The sequence below is a fragment of the Salvelinus fontinalis genome, chromosome 3 (assembly GCF_029448725.1).
Source record: "Salvelinus fontinalis isolate EN_2023a chromosome 3, ASM2944872v1, whole genome shotgun sequence".
Taxonomy (NCBI): Eukaryota; Metazoa; Chordata; class Actinopteri; order Salmoniformes; family Salmonidae; genus Salvelinus; species Salvelinus fontinalis.
Window position 1 is genome coordinate 52,539,535 of NC_074667.1, and position 13,614 is coordinate 52,553,148.

The following is a 13,614-nucleotide window of genomic DNA, read 5'->3' on the forward strand; positions in this document are numbered from 1 at the left end:
GCCTGTCTGCACTAGCCATATTAGCTTCACGGTTCGTTTTGTTATTTTGTTCGTTTTGTTCAGTGTTCATCCTTTAAATAAAGAAGAATGTACGCTTACCACGCTGCGCCTTGGTGTCCTCCCTACGACGGCCATGACAAATACGGGGATGAGGTAGTTGGGCGTGCTATTTACAGATTGACTGTGTCTAGTACAGTGATCGGTAAGCTGCTCTGACACCTGATGCTTAAAGTCTCCAGCTTCAGTGATTTGGAAGGAGAGGCAGCCAAAGGAAGAATTGGCTTTGGGGGTGACCAGTGAGATAAACCTGCTGAAGCGTGTGCTACAGGTGGGTGCTGCTATGGTGACCAGTGAGCTGAGATAAGGTGGGGCTTTACCTAGCAGAGACTTATAGATGACCTGGAGCCAGTGGGTTTGGCGATGAATATGTAGCGAGGGCCAGCCAACGAGAACATACAGGTCGCAGTGGTGGGTAGTATATGGGTATATAATTTGTTGAGTAGAGAGTTGGAGGCTGATTTGTAAATGACATTGCCGAAGTCAAGGATCGGTAGGATAGTCAGTTTTACGAGGGTATGTTTGGCAGCATGAGTGAAGGATGCTTTGTTGCGAAATAGGAAGCCAATTCTAGATTTAATTTTGGATGTAATGTGTAATCCATTTAGTCTACCCCTTTTCTCTTTTTACATTTTCTCTTTGTAAAACTGAGGTTATCTGGAGTTCTTCCACAGTGCCCTGCTAAAAAATACCCCAAAGCGCTACACAAGCATGAGAGAGCGGACACACCTTGCGGTTATGGAGCACACCAAGATTGTGTAACGGAAACACCAGAAACTGAAAGGTATAAAAATCAAGACTACAGTAATGACAAAACCACCTCACTCTCCTCTCTGCAGATTCTCAAAACACAACACAAATACATGTCTACAAGACTTTTACCTCCCTCACTAGCTTTAAGCACCAGCTGTCAGAGCAGCTCACAGATCACTGCACCTGTACATAGCTCATCTGTAAATAGCCCATCCAATCTACCTCATCCCCATACTGTATTTATTTATTTATCTTGCTCCTTTGCACCCATTATCTCTACTTGCACATTCATCTTCTGCACATTATACCATTCCAGTGTTTAATTGCTATATTGTAATTACGTCGCCAATGTCATGACGTTGGCCTGGGGGTAGGTTTATGACAGTCATAAATACCTCTCCCCCCCTTTTTCCTCTATTTTGGTAATCCGACCAGTTGAACATATGGGTTGGTACTTAATGAATATGATATTAGTTCGGTTGTCATCTGAGACATTCTCATCAATGATAGGATGACATAAACTCTACAGTGGAAAGTCTACACATTAGAGTTATCAGATTCACATGGAATTGTTGGGCAATTTAAATGTTTGAACATAAAATTATTGGTGAAAAGATTAAATGTAATTTTTGCTTCCAAATGAGAGATTTGGGTTTTCATAAGTTTAGGGCTCTGCTCAATCAGTGGCCCGCCCCTGTGAAGAGACATGGGTTATAAAACTATGAACACACCCTTCTCCCTCCACTATATAAAGCCTTGACGAAAATGTAACCTCCTGTTCCAAGTACGCGACGCATGCAGCCTATGCGTTCAAAGGGCAAATAACTTGCTGTTCCGGGTACATTAGGTTGACGATCCGATATCAGAATGGTTCAGATAATAACTACAGAACGAAGCTAACCTCAGCGTGAGCTTTGGTTGCGAATGGTATGAACTTTGAACTCTTATTCACTACAGAAGTGATACTTCCTAGCTGTTGAGTTAGCAACAGCAGCTGCAAACATGGGCTAGGGAAGAACAGACAGAGTATTCTGTCTACCACACAACGACGTTACTACAACCTATCCAATTTACCACCAGAGACATTCTTCAAAGGACAAAGAACTCTGTTGGGCAACACGGCCTTCCATCTACCACCAACCTACCGAAGCGCAGTTAGAGTAAATATTTATTGCATTTTTTCTTTTCCAAATGGGAGGTAATTTAAAATGCATAAGATTCTGTATTTACGATAGAGTGGCTGCCTACGGCCGGATAGAGACATAGCTTCTCCCTTTGTTCTCCAGTCTTCCCGCTCTTTCACTCAAACCCAACCCCCGTTCTTTGTGTAACCAGCTGTCATATCTGTTCCGTCCGCTAGGGACCTTTTCCTTTATGACATAATTTGTAATCAAGGTATGATTCATTCTGTGTATATGTAATTCTGTGTGATTAGTTAGGTATTTAGTAAATAAATAATTAAACCCAATTTTGTATTGCTGATTCAACTTGTTAGCCAGGGTTCGTGAAGATTTACAACTTTCAGATGAGACTGAAATAAGGGGACGATTAATATTGACTGCTATTGATGTAAAATATTACTAAGTCTTTAACCTGTTGAGGACAGAGGGCGCTGTTTTCACTTTGGGGGAAAATCGTGCCCAATTTAAACGGCCTCGTACTCAATTCTTGCTCGTACAATATGCATATTATTATTACTATTGGATAGAAAACACTCTAGTTTCTAAAACTGTTTGAATTATATCTGTGAGTTAAACAGAACTAATTTTTTAGCAAACTTCCTGACAGGAAGTGGAAAATCTGAAATCGATGCTCTGTTCTAGGGCCTGCCTATAAATGGCCTTCATATATATCAGAACACATGCACTTCATACACCTTCCACTAGATGTCGACAGGCAGTGAGAGAAGAAATGGAGTGTATAACTTGATCTGGGGTTGAATAAAAGCTCTTTGTATGATGTGTCACCAGTTTCCTGTTTTCTGGAGCGCGCACGAAGGGACCTGGTATTGCCTTCTGAAAGGCTGTCGTTATAGACGACTAATATCTCCGGCTTTGATTTTATTTGATAAATGTGACAATATCATCGTAAAGTATGTTTTTTCAATATAGTTTTATTAGATTATTGAAATTTATTCGGGACGTTAGGCGTGTTGCGTTGTGTGCCTTTGTTCAGGAAGGAGAGCTTCGCGCTACTTTGCTAGCTTTCCGTGCTAATTGACTGGAGAAGAGGACATTCTAAAACCAAACAACGATTGTTCTGGACAAAGGACCCCTTGTACAACATTCTGATGGAAGATCATCAAAAGTAGGACCCATTTTATGATGCTATTTCATATATCTGTCAAACATGTTGCACTAGTAGTTTGCGCCCAGATTTTGGGCACGCTCTCGCTATAACTAAGCTGGATGTCGTAATGAAGTTATTTTTAGAATTCTAACACGGCGATTGCATTAAGAACTAGTGTATCTATCATTTCCTATACAACATGTATTTTCTAGTAACGTTTATGAATAGTTATTTGGTCAGAATAGTTGAGTGTCAAAAAAATATCCGCACATTCTGGGAAAAAGATGCTACGTTAGCACAATGTATAACCACTGATTTCAGCTCTAAATATGCACATTTTCGAACAAAACAAAAGTGTATGTATAACCTGATGTTATAGGACTGTCATCTGATGAAGGTTAGTGAAAATTAATATATTTTGCTGGTTTATTCCCTATCGCTAACGTGCCTATTGCTATCGCTAACGTGCCTTGATGAATGAATGCGGTAGTGTGGTAGGCTATTGTTTTTTATTGTTTTTTATTTAACCTTTATTTAACCAGGTAGGCAAATTGAGAACACGTTCTCATTTACAATTGCGACCTGGCCAAGATAAAGCAAAGCAGTTCGACACATACAACAACACATAGTTACACATGGAGTAAAAACAAACATATAGTCAATAATACAGTGAAAAAAATAAATAAGTCTATATACAATGTGAGCAAGTGAGGTGAGATAAGGGAGGTGAAGGCAAACAGATATATGTATAAATAAATAAAAATATAAAAAGGCCATGGTGGCGAAGTAAATACAACACAGCAAGTAAAATAAAAACTAAAAACACTGGAATGGTTGGTTTGCAGTGGAAGAAAGCGCAAAGTAGAGACAGAAATAATTGGGTGCAAAGGAGCAAAATAAATAAATAAATACAGTAGGTAAAGAGGTAGTTGTTTGGGCTAAATTGTAGATGGGTTATGTACAGGTGCAGTAATCTATGAGCTGCTCTGACAGCTGGTGCTTAAAGCTAGTGAGGGAGATAGGTGTTTCCAGTTTCAGAGATTTTTGTAGTTCGTTCCAGTCATTGGCAGCAGAGAACTGGAAGGAGAGGCGTCCAAAGGAAGAATTGGTTTTGGGGGTGACTAGAGAGATATACCTGCTGGAGCGCGTGCTACGGGTAGGTGCTGCTATGGTGACCAGCGAGCTGAGATAAGGGGGGACTTTACCTAGCAGGGTCTTGTAGATGACCTGGAACCAGTGGGTTTGGCGAGGGCCAGCCAACGAGAGTGTACAGGTCGCAGTGGTGGGTAGTATATGGGGCTTTGGTGACAAAACGGATGGCACTGTGATAGACTGCATCCAATTTATTGAGTAGGGTTTTGGAGGCTATTTTGTAAATGACATCACCGAAGTCGAGGATTGGTAGGATGGTCAGTTTTACAAGGGTATGTTTGGCAGCATGAGTAAAGGATGCTTTGTTGCGGAATAGGAAGCCAATTCTAGATTTGACTTTGGATTGGAGATGTTTGATGTGGGTCTGGAAGGAGTTATTGTAGTAAGCTAATATAATGCTATATTGTGTTTTCGCTGTAAAACACGTAAAAAAATCTGAAATATTGGCTGGATTCACAAGATGTTTGTCTTTAATTTGCTGTACACCATTGATTTTTCAGAAATGTTTTATGATGAGTATTTAGGTATTTGACGTTGGTGTCTGTAATTACTCTGGCTGCTTCAGTGCTATTTCTGACGGTAGCTGTGATGGTAGCTGCAATGTAAAACTGATTTATACCTCAAATATGCACATTTTTTGAACAAAACAGATTTATTGTATAACATGTTATAAGACTGTCATCTGATGAAGTTGTTTCTTGGTTAGTTTGGTTGGCTTTGTGCATGCTACCTGTGCTGTGAAAAATGTCTGTCCTTTTTTGTATTTGGTGGTGAGCTAACATAAATATATGTGGTGTTTTCGCTGTAAAACATTTTAAAAAATCGGACATGTTGACTGGATTCACAAGATGTGTATCTTTCATTTGCTGTATTGGACTTGTTAATGTGTGAAAGTTAAATATTTCTCAAAAATATTTTTTGAATTTCACGCTCTGCCTTTTCAGTGGAATGTGGGAGGAGTTCCGCTAGCAGAACCCCGGTGCCAGACAGGTTAAGAGTTTATTCGGAAGATAACTGCTCTATAAACATTATTTAGTGGTGCCCCGACTTTCTAGTTAATTACATTTACATGATTAGCTCAATCAGGTAATATTACTTACAGAGAAAGGATTTTATAGAATAGCATGTCATATCAATTAATCCGGCATAGCCAAAGACACAACATTATTGGTGCCCCGTGTGAGGCAACTAAAATAGAATGACGCTTTCATTTTGATTCAGCATGTATAAAATTGAAAAGCAGATTACATAATATACCAAGTTTATTACACACATTTTTGGAGTGGTAGACAAGCATTATTGGGTGTGTGTGCGCTCTGGAAAGATTCCCCATGTTGTGTTCTGACGTAGTCAGTGGGTAACGTAAGCGAATACATTTCTGTATGAGGGCTGATAAAGCTAATTATAGAAATCTGAGAAATAGAGCGTTTGGCCAAACGCAGGGCTATTTCTGTCTCGCGCGTGTCAGACGCGTGTAAGATCGGTCATTATTAATTTCTCGAGCGAGGACAAAGAGCCAGCCGATTGAAATTCAGGAGATATTAGCTTGACCAGCGATAATTACCTTGGTCTCTCTCGCGTTTCCACGCGAGACCACGGTGCTTTTCATTATTTGCCGCAAGTTCCGGCTGAAACATTGTCAAATAACGCCGAAAAGGGTTTGAACATAATACGTTATAAGTAAAACCTTTCCCTTGCCAAGGGAATCCTACGTGTTGCAATTTTCAGGCACAAAGTAGGGTTAGCTTGCACGAGATGCTAAAGCTAACATGGGAAAATAGCCATTTTTGTTTTCTTGTGCCACGTTGAAATTCCTCCGCCTTGCGGAACGGAAGTCCCGCCCCGGGTAGTTCCATTTGATTTCAGCGTGTGTGTCACGTTCCTGACCTGTTGTTTTTGAACTTTGTTTAGTTGGTCAGGACGTGAGCTGGGTGGGTAGTCTATGTTATGTGTTTCTATGTTGGGTTAAATGTGTTGCCTGAAATGGTTCTCAATTAGGGGCAGGTGTTTGACGTTTCCTCTGATTGAGAACCATATTAAGGTAGGCTGTTCTCACTGTTTGTTTGTGGGTGATTGTTCCGGTGTCTGTGTCTGTTTGCACCACACAGGACTGTTTCGTTTGTTTGTTCGTTTGGCTAGTCTTTCCTGTTCGTGCGTTCTTCGTGTCTATGTAAGTTCTCAAGTTCAGGTCTGTCTACGTCGTTTTGTTGTTTTGTTTCTATTCAAGTGTTCTTCGTATGTTCGTCTTTGCTTTAATAAATATTCATTATGTCTACATACCTCGCTACGTGTTGGTCCGATCCATGCTCCTCCTCGTCCGAGGAGGAATATGACGAACGTTACAGTGTGTAATCATTGACCGCTGAAGTGTGCCCTAGTATATTCGTTCATGAAGAATTATTCAGGTCACACTCAAGTCATTACATATGATATCCAGATGGATATCAATGTCTTATCCAATTGAACTAATAAGTGTAAATTTGGCAATTTCATTCTCAAATGGATCTTTTAAATAATATCCAAATTGATGAGTTTTCTAAAAAAGACACTGTAAACATTTTTCAAACTAACCTAGATGAAGCAACATCTCAGGTTAATTAAAGTTTAATACCCAGATAGCCTACCCAGGTAGGATTAATCATTGGCATTGATTAATTAATTCAATTTGCTTTTGCAAATTCAGTCACGTCCAACTTCCACATTACTGGTACGGTACTGATGGTTCGTCAACATCTATAAATAGATTAAACTTGTCTTTGCAGCTTCCAATGAATTCCAAACCCAAACTTTGAAAAAAAAGGAAAGATTTCTCTAAATTTGTTAAATAATGTGCAAGCTATCAAAGGAGGTGGTCAACACTCCTCCGCTAATTAGTGAACCTCCACCCATAAAAGGATTGATCTCTGACCTCGGCAGCGATACCAAACCTAATTATGCCATTACCAAAAAATCTGCCGAAATTGCGAACACTCTCCAAAATCAACCATCAAACACAGGCTTTGTGACGGTTCTCCCCACTTTTGCACTGATGTATCGCCATAGAAATGTGGCCTCGGTCCAATACCACAGTGCACAGCTGAAGCACTTGCCAGACATGGCTAACATGAGGGGACAGGTGGAGAGAACTGAGCAACTATTGACAAAAGCAGGAAATTAAAACATTCTGCTAGTCGAGGAACTGTGTTTGAAATCTGAACAATTAAAAGTAATTGCAAATACTTATGATGATGAACGAAGACAATCTCTCCAACAAAATCGTTGTCTCCAGGAACAACTCGATTTAGCCAAAACTAAATACGATGTAGTCCATTCCAAACTAGATAAATCTGTCGAGTTATCTACAAACAGGAGCGCGCAATTTGATAACATGCAGGCAGTTTTGTCGAACGTTACACAAGGTAACAATGTTCTACTCCAAATTCTGCAGACTAAAGACGATCATCTGATGAACACAATGACTAAGTTGGATGACAAATCAGCAGAACACATTGAAGTCGCTGACCAAATGAATGATGAGAGAACTTGGGTGATGAAGATTGAAATCTTGATTTCTAAGCAAGCGGAAGAAATCTCATCACTGAATCTCTCGCTCCGTACTCAAGACCTCAAGACCTGCAAACCATGACAGATAAGTTTGAGACCGAAAGGAGCAAGCACTCACGTGTCCAAAATCAGTACTCTAAGCACTCAAGTGGACTCTGCAATGCAGCAGAATACCACCCTTAGGTACCATCTGGAGGAAATCCAGAACGGTCACACTCTTCAGCGTGACTACCCATCCAAGCAACCGGAGCCCTGTACTCAAAGGAGTGAAGACGATAGGTTTCAGACATTGCCTCCAAGTGTCCGTCAGTCTTCTCCTCTTGGCCATTCGGCACTGAGTAATATGGCGCCTCTTGGCCAACAAAGCCAAAGCTTGGCTTCTCCTTTTTGGCCTTTCGGCCCCACTTTCCCCACAGGATGAAGTCAACCCTCTCCGCCCGCTTGACACGGAATACCTTGACAAACCCGTCAAGAATTTCCCCACCTTTGACCCCGTTGCAGGTCAGCCAAACGATACTGAGACGTTCCTAGCTGACATAGAGGACGCTTTGGGTGACCACCCGATCGCTACGGGTTCTGACAGGGTTTACCTGTTGAAGCAAACGTTGAATAGACACGTGACGAGGTCCATTCGTCTACAACAGCAACACGTGCTAAATGACTACGCTAAACTTGCCACAGCTTTGAAATTAGAATTCAGTGGTTCTGCGACTCGCAAACACGATAGCTCACCTGCTAACACGGTCAAACAAGCTCAGAACAAACACCCACAAGCTTACTATCATAGGCTTCGTTCAGCTTACTTTGGCCTACTCACTGAAACAGGAATGGAAGACCGGTTACCATTTAAACAAATGTTTCTGTCGAACATGTATCCCACCTTCATTACCTACTTGGGCCCTGCCTATCTTACAACTCAGAGAGCTTGTAAGCACAGCTTTTGAGCCATCGAAAGCTCGCAACGCTGTCAAGGGTTGCGTCAGTCAAATCTGGTATCAGGATCAAATGTGATTCAGAGTCACCGAATATACTTTAAGTATTTTTATTAAACTCAAGCGATAAATGGTAAATGCAATTTTCGTATATACGGGTTCACTGTAACACCTCGCAGGGTAGAACAGAGAACTGCTGGAATGTGTACAAACAGTTATTATACTGTGATAGAAATAGTTCCAACCCGTCCGTTGGCCTATCACAGTAGAGGCTGAGCGTGGTTTAAACTTGCTCAAACTATCGTAGGCGCTTAGGCTGGTCCCAGCCCCCTAGCGCTCCAGATGTCCGGCGCTGTTGCTGTGTAGATTCCGCTCCCACACCCTAGAGACTGAGGTCAGACAGTTCTGTAACATTGTTTGAGCTATTTGCACCTGCATAGAAAGCATACTGTTCCCACTCAAGGTTAACCACAGCTTCTCAGCACACTATCTGGGGCAAAATGTTACTTCTAGCACACACACAGGTACTCAGGCCAACAGTTGCTAATATTCAATAACATGTGATATAGTATTGGGTTTTAGCGCAATAAACACAGATCCTCACAACGCTAAGAGCCCTGACCACTCGGTTTTGAAGTTTGACCGGGAGCACTCACTCCAGTTAGATGGTGCATTATCAGGTATTGGAGCGTTGAGAGATGACGCACAACAACGGGTTCTACCACGAAACCATGATTCCAATAACCTCCGCGGTCAAAATAACTGTAAAGTACATCGCCATCAACATGACTACCGCTACAATTGACCTGTTCGCTACGTTCCTGCACCCAACCCACACAAAGTGTCAGAGCACAAGGGTAACAAAGGGTTGAAGGATGATCAAAACGTAGACCAATGTTCTCCAGAAGTTCCACTACAGGAAGAACTAAAGCGAGAACAATTTGAGAAAAGGGTCAAAGATAAGTCACAAGGACTAGACGGGAAATTACCGGACACCAGGTCCGCAAGAATTAACACCCATAGCAAGGACGTTAAAGTTCAAATTTCTCCCGCTCTCATTCGAGACCCTATCCAGGGCCCACTTGATCAAGAAACCAGCCCACAGGCGTTGTCTATAGACTCTGATACAAAGGTTGCGAAGAAAAAGGTAAAACGCTTCGTTAAAACCTCTGACGAGTCACAAACCCGGATCCGGGATCCCCCCATCAAAAAAGCTGACTAGCATAGCCTAGCCTAAAGCCACAGGGATATCATATAATAAAATGTTCATGAAATCACAAGTCCAAGACACCAAATGAAAAGATACACATCTTGTGAATCCAGCCATCATTTCTGATTTTTAAAATGTTTTACAGGGAAGACACAATATGTATTTCTATTAGCTAACAACCATAGCAAAAGACACAACTTTTTTCCCCCACCATTTTTTTCCTGCATAGGTAGCTATCACAAATTCGACCAAATAAAGATATAAATAGTCACTAACCAAGAAACAACTTCATCAGATGACAGTCTGATAACATATTTATTGTATAGCATATGTTTTGTTCGAAAAATGTGCATATTTCAGGTATAAATCATAGTTTTACATTGCAGCCACCATCACAACTCTCACCAAAGCAACTAGAATAACTACAGAGAGCAACGTGAATTACCTAAATACTGATAAAACATTTATGAAAAATACACAGCGTACAGCAAATGAAAGACAAAGATCTTGTGAATCCAGACAATATTTCAGATTCTTTAAGTGTTTTACAGCAAAAACACAATTTAGCATTATATTAGCTTACTACAATAGCCAACCACACAGCAGCATTGATTCATGCACGTTAGCGATAGCGAATAAACCAGCAAAAGATATTACATTTTTCACTAACCTTCTCAAAACTTCATCAGATGACAGTACTATAACATCATATTACACAATACATATATTGTTTGTTCGAGAATGTGCATATTTAGCGGCACAAATCGTGGTTATACAATGAGAATAGTAGCCAAGCTGCAAAGAAAATGTCGTGAGAAATCTTGGGAGAGGCACCTAATCTAATCAATAACTAATCATAAACTTGACTAAAAAATACAGGTTGGACAGAAAATGAAAGATACATTAGTTCTTAATGCAACCGCTGTGTTAGCTTTTTAAAATTAACGTTACTACGACGTACAGCGTGCGTTAAAGCGAGACCTCACCGAAATTAATGGCGGAAAAGTAGTTTTACATTTTTCAACAGAACAACGAATTAACATCATAAATAGTTCTTACTTTTTGATGAGCTTCCATCAGAATCTTGGGCAAGTTGTCCTTTGTCCAGAATAATCGTTGCGCCGGCTGTAGAATGTAGTCTTCAGCTTAGGAATTAGCAGCAAACATTAGCTATGTGGCCCGGACGTGTCCAACTCTTCATTACGCAGAACAAAGAAAATTCCGAAAATCGCAATATACTGATATAAAATGAAATAACTCGGTTTAAAATAACTACATTATGACGTTTTTAACACCTATATCGAATAAAATCAGAGCCGGATATATCTAAGGCCTATAACGAGAGCTTTCCAGAATGCCATCCTGAGGTCTGTCTCGCGTCATGGCGAACGTTGAAAAGAGTGCACCCCACGTTGCAAGACCCTTTATATGGCCTCAGATCTGCCTAGCAACTCCATTCCAATTCTCACTGCTTGCTGGCATCTAGGGGAAGGCGTATGCAGTGCATGTCGACCAATAGAATACATGCAAATTAATAAACTGACCCTGGAACAGAGTGCCTGATTTCCGATTTCTCACTTCCTGACAGGAAGTTTGCTCCAACTTGAGTTATGTTTTACTCACAGATATAATTCAAACGGTTTTAGAAACTAGAGTGTTTTCTATCCAATAGTAATAATAATATGCATATTGTACGAGCAAGAATTGAGTATGAGGCAGTTTAATTTGGGAAATAATTTTTACAAAGTGAAAACAGCACCCCCATATTGACAAGAAGTTTTAAGAGGCTCCTCTGTTCTCCACTCGTTAACTGTATTAATGCACCTGTTTGAACTTGTTATCAGTATAAAAGACACCTGTCCACAACTTCAAACAGTCACAATCCAAACTCCACTATGGCCAAGACCAAAGAGCTGTCAAAGGACACCAGAAACAAAATTGTAGACCTGCACCAGGCTGGGAAGACTGAATCTGCAATAGGTAAGCAGCTTGGTTTGAGGAAATCAACTGTGGGAGCAATTATTAGGAAATGGTAGACATACAAGACCACTGATAATCTCCCTCGATCTGGGGCTCCACGCAAGATCTCACCCCGTGGGGTCAAAATGATCACAAGAACGGTGAGCAAAAATCACAGAACCACACAGGGGGACCTAGTGAATGACCTGCAGAGAGCTGGGACCAAAGTAACAAAGCCTACCATCAGTAACACACTACGCCGCCAGGGACTCAAATCCTGCAGTGCCAGACGTGTCCCCCTGCTTAAGCCAGTACATGTCCAGGCCCGTCTGAAGTTTGCTAGAGAGCATTTGGATGATCCAGAAGAAGATTGGGAGAATGTCATATGGTCAGATGAAACCAAAATAGAACTTTTTGGTAAAAACTCAACTCGTCGTGTTTGGAGGACAAAGAATGCTGAGTTGCATCCAAAGAACACCATACCTACTGTGAAGCATGGGGGTGGAAACATCATGCTTTGGGGCTGTTTTTCTGCAAAGGGACCAGGACGACTGATCCGTGTAAAGAAAAGAATGAATGGGGCCATGTATCGTGAGATTTTGAGTGAAAACCTCCTTCCATCAGCAAGGGCATTGAAGATGAAACGTGGCTGGGTCTTTCAGCATGACAATGATCCCAAACACACCGCCCGGGCAATGAAGGAGTGGCTTCGTAAGAAGCATTTCAAGGTCCTGGAGTGGCCTAGCCAGTCTCCAGATCTCAACCCCATAGAAAATCTTTGGAGGGAGTTGAAAGTCCGTGTTGCCCATGTCATGACGTCGCCTGCTTGGGTATTGCAAACCCCATCCCCCTCTCCCTGCCTTTCCCTGCCCCTTCAACCCATGCTGTGGTCACAGAGAGACGTCGTAAATTCCTGAGAATCTCCTCATGGCCCAACAGTATTAGACAGAGGGTAAACCTTCAGGACAAAGGAATTTTCTCCCACCTCACAGAACTTGAGGTACAAACATATTTCATGTTCCTGCAAAAGTATAAAAGATCGGTGGAGAGTCCAGCTATTAACATGCCCATTGGCCACCACGTGGGAAACTCATGAGAGACTGTGGGACTACATTACCATACCGCTGTTTATATAATAACCTCAGATATGAGGTTTACATCTGTTTGTTGTATAAAATGAATGAGTGATTATGATACTGTTTGTATAATTGTGTAATATGATTTTGGACTGTTTAATTAAGAAAAGTACAAATCCCTTTTTGATTTGAGCTAAACCCGAGGACCCGCCCCTGAGCCAGTTGGGTCAGACATACAAGGACAGCCCCTTCCTGCTATCTGAATAAAAGTCGACTCTGAGAAATTACCATTAGACCATGTTTTCTCTCCATGGGGGAACGAAGGTTAAGGTAACATTGCTGAATCTTTAACCATACCACGTGGTTAAACTCTTATACGAATAAGAACAAGTTTTGATATTGACTACTAGTCTGCAGCTAGGAATTCGGTATCATTGAACGCGAAGAAAAACAACCGCCGAAACAGCCATTCTATAACGAATGTCACTCTGAACTGTCCACAATAACCGAGACAGAAGGAACTCCAACCAAAACGAACTTCTCTCCAACGATCAAGACGACACACCGAGCGTAACTATATATATATTGATTGCAATTGTTCCCGAATGAGTGAGCGTTCATGTGTAAGGATTAGCATGTCAAT